Source organism: Propithecus coquereli, unplaced genomic scaffold, assembly GCF_000956105.1.
Source record: "Propithecus coquereli isolate 6110/MARCELLA unplaced genomic scaffold, Pcoq_1.0 Scaffold199, whole genome shotgun sequence".
Classification (NCBI taxonomy): domain Eukaryota; kingdom Metazoa; phylum Chordata; class Mammalia; order Primates; family Indriidae; genus Propithecus; species Propithecus coquereli.
In genome coordinates, this window is record NW_012144855.1 from 3,191,994 (window position 1) to 3,195,385 (window position 3,392).

Consider the following 3,392-nt stretch of genomic DNA (forward strand, 5'->3'; position numbering starts at 1 on the left):
TGTATAATGTCATGTACCATATGTTATAACAAAAGTGAAAAAAATGGTCTTTGTAGACCAGGCAGAAAAATGTCAAACCCAATGCCTTTTAGTTATTTTGGTATGTGGGAAGATTGTGCATAAAGTTCCTTTTAGCTCCATGCTTGAGCTAGAAAGGCTACTACTGCTGAAGGTCATCTTGGAAAGGCCACTCTCAATATAGAAAAACAGAGAGAACCATCCTATGTTTCAGCAAGGATTTGAGAAAGACCCAAATCTCATATAATGACTACTGCTCATTTTATATATATATGTGTGTGTGTGTGTGTGTGTGTGTGTGTATGTATACATATATAATGTCTCTGCCCTGTGACTTCCTATAAGTCTCTCTCATTTATGCATTGGTCAAATTTACAACTTTAGATTATTCATTTAATTTTACTGCTTAAAATTATAATAGACTAAGACAGATATAGAAGCTACTTCTTTATACTAGAAATTAATTTCATAGGTGTTAATATTGACCAATATTTGGAATATATAATTTACAAAGCATATATAATACCTAAAAAATACTAAAGCTAATATAGTGCACCTTTACAATATTTATTTAGCTTGCTATCTAAAATTCTGGTTTATTTGAACTTTTTGTACAAGAGCTTTTATCAACCTTTCCTTGATTGTTGCACAGTGCAAGGGAAATCCAAATGGATGTATCTTCATTTTTATTCAATCTTTCCTGTACCTGTTCTTTGTAGAGGAAGGATCTTATGGCAATTCTGTAGATTCGACATGGTTACTTACAATCAATTGTGATATTTTTGTTGTGTTATAAAATATTTCCCCATAGTAAACATTCATATTGATAAAAGCAAAATCAAGAAGTATATTAACTATAGGATTCACTATGCTAATATTTATGATCACCTTTACTTCCAAAAAACAAACAAAAAATCTCATTCTTTTTACTTCATTTGGCCCTCTTCTTCAGCCATACCTAGTAAAGCCTTGCTCAGTGACCCTCACTTAACTCAGCCCTTGAAGCAGAGAAGGAAGTTGCTTGTACTTCTGGATTTTGTAAGATATTAGGTCATGCATGTTGCCCACAACAAAGGAACTTCTGAGTGTGAAACCACAAAGCTAATATCAATCTCAGCCCCATGTCCTCCAGGGAAGAAGAGGCAGGGACCTGCACAGATTGATTCATCACTAACCTGAGATAAAATGGTATTCTCTTCCAATCCGTCGATTTCTCAAAGACAGGCAGTGTTTCCTTCTGTGTTCATGAACTTCAGGCCATGGTGGGAGAAAAAAAGCTTTCCTAACTGTACTCATTATTCTTCTCTAAACATTCAATACTATAGTTCGGGAGTCCGATTATATTGAACTTTGCTTTAAATATCTGTTTTTCCATTCAATGGTGATTTTGAGTAGTTTGAGTTCCTTTCCCAGCCCTGGCGGATCCGTGTAAGGGTCTTGTCTATGCATGGCATGATTAGGATAGACTTGATCACCAGCACAGTGCAAGGAATGATGAGTGCTAACACGTAGGCTGAAGGAAGATACCATCTCAGAACTGAAGGGCTGAGGAATCTCTTTCCACCATACACCAGGGTGTGGGCTGTGCACAAGATCAGGGTCAAATAACCCAGTTTGGACTAGAAACAAGAAACAAAAATATGTACATTAACATTATCTTAAAGTGAAACACTGCAAACCAATGAAGGATATTTGTCAAAAACCACAAACCTTTGAAGCCTATACTTAGGATACTCTGCTAAGTACTGAAAATAGTATTAACCCTCCTTTAGGATGGTAAATATTTCATTTTTTTAAAAAAGACCGTTGTTTACAAGTGACATGGTAGCTTCATCTTAACCTGGCTGGATGGAAAAGTTTCTCAGGAGTAAGCTCGTCTGAGTTAGAATAAATAACGTACCTTGCCTTGGTCCCCAATGGCAAAACTCTTTTATTTATCATCTTTCTAGAGGTTAGAGATAAATAAGACAAAGTATGACCTTAAGAAACACTGCATAAGTATATGTTGCTGACTACAAGCAGATGCTAGCTAATTTCTATCACAATAAAGAGCAATCAGCAAACTTTACTTTGTTTTGGCCTAAATTTTAAAGCTCAATGTTTATTTCTGTCTTAATGCCTTGAATAAAGGTGTTAGCATGAGAAATTGTTGACTGCATTTGGTCCCTGGGAGAAACTGCAAGAGGAAATTCAAATATTAAATAGTTCTATAACATTCAAACCTAACTTCAAAGACTAATGGTCTATTCTGTATTATACCAGTTCACAATAAGCATGCAGCAGAATCATCTGGAGAGCTTGTTCAAACAAATTGCTTGGCCACACCTCCAGAGGTTCTGACTCAGTGAGTCTGGGTGTGGCCTATGACTTTGTGTATCTAACAAGTTCCCAGATAATGTTGATGCTGCTGGCTCTGGCGCCATGCTTTTGAGGACCACTGGTTTACAAGAATACGTAGTTGCTAACTGCCTTTAATAAGGTGTCTCGTGGTTGATATGTGGAAAAAACCAATTTTCCGTCTTATAGACCAGCATTAAGTCTGGTGTGATGACCTCTATCAAACCTTGCTTCAAAGGTTTTAAACTTTATTTCGATATTTGCTTTTCAATAATAATATGTCCATATTGTAAGATTAGTTTTCAGAAGGTGAAATTTTGTCTTTGGATTTCTTTTCACCTTGTAGCTAGCACATCTTTACACACATAGTTTAATTGTTCCTGGTGATTTTTACTCTGTAGTCTTAGCTGTGGCTCTGGGAACAGGCAGGAATCTTGGCAAGGAATGCCTTACTAGGAAATCAAACCAACATGGATGCGATCTGCCTGTTTGTACCCAAGTTCAATATTTTCTAATTTGAATTTTTTTATGAGATTGATAAGGAGGTGATGGAGTAAAATGAAAAATTAGGCATGATATGAGAGAAAAATGAGAATATTTATAAAGCCATGCTTATTTTGCAATATAAACAAGAATTAAATCTAGAAGTCTTTACCTGGACAAATCGGAACTCTCTCCAGTTGACAGCGTTGCTAACTGATGGCAAGGAAGTGATTCCCAAGAGTACAAACAGAAAAAATCCAAGGATTCCCAAAGCCACATATGAATCACTGAGCCAGGCAGAAGAGGTACTAAATGGATCCTCTTTCTTGAGTAGTGTCTAAGAAAAATTATAAGCAATTTTTAAAAATTATAATTTTTACAAACTTCCCACACTTTTAAGGGTACTGAAAAATACCTCTATGTGGGTTATTTGCTCAAAGAAAATTGTATGGTGTTTCTAATATACTCAGAAATTATAATTTTTTGGTAGAAAAGTAATTGGTTCTGCTGGGACTTGTAATAGTTGATTCCAGGAATTGTGTAGGAAGTTTAAT

General features: G+C 35.6%; 1 protein-coding gene across 1 annotated transcript in view; it reads right to left on the reverse strand.

Moving 5' to 3' along the window:
- Positions 1-3,392, reverse strand: part of STEAP4 (STEAP family member 4) — a 30,309-nt gene that overhangs the window by 617 nt on the left and 26,300 nt on the right. The gene's annotated exons all lie outside the window — the stretch shown is intronic.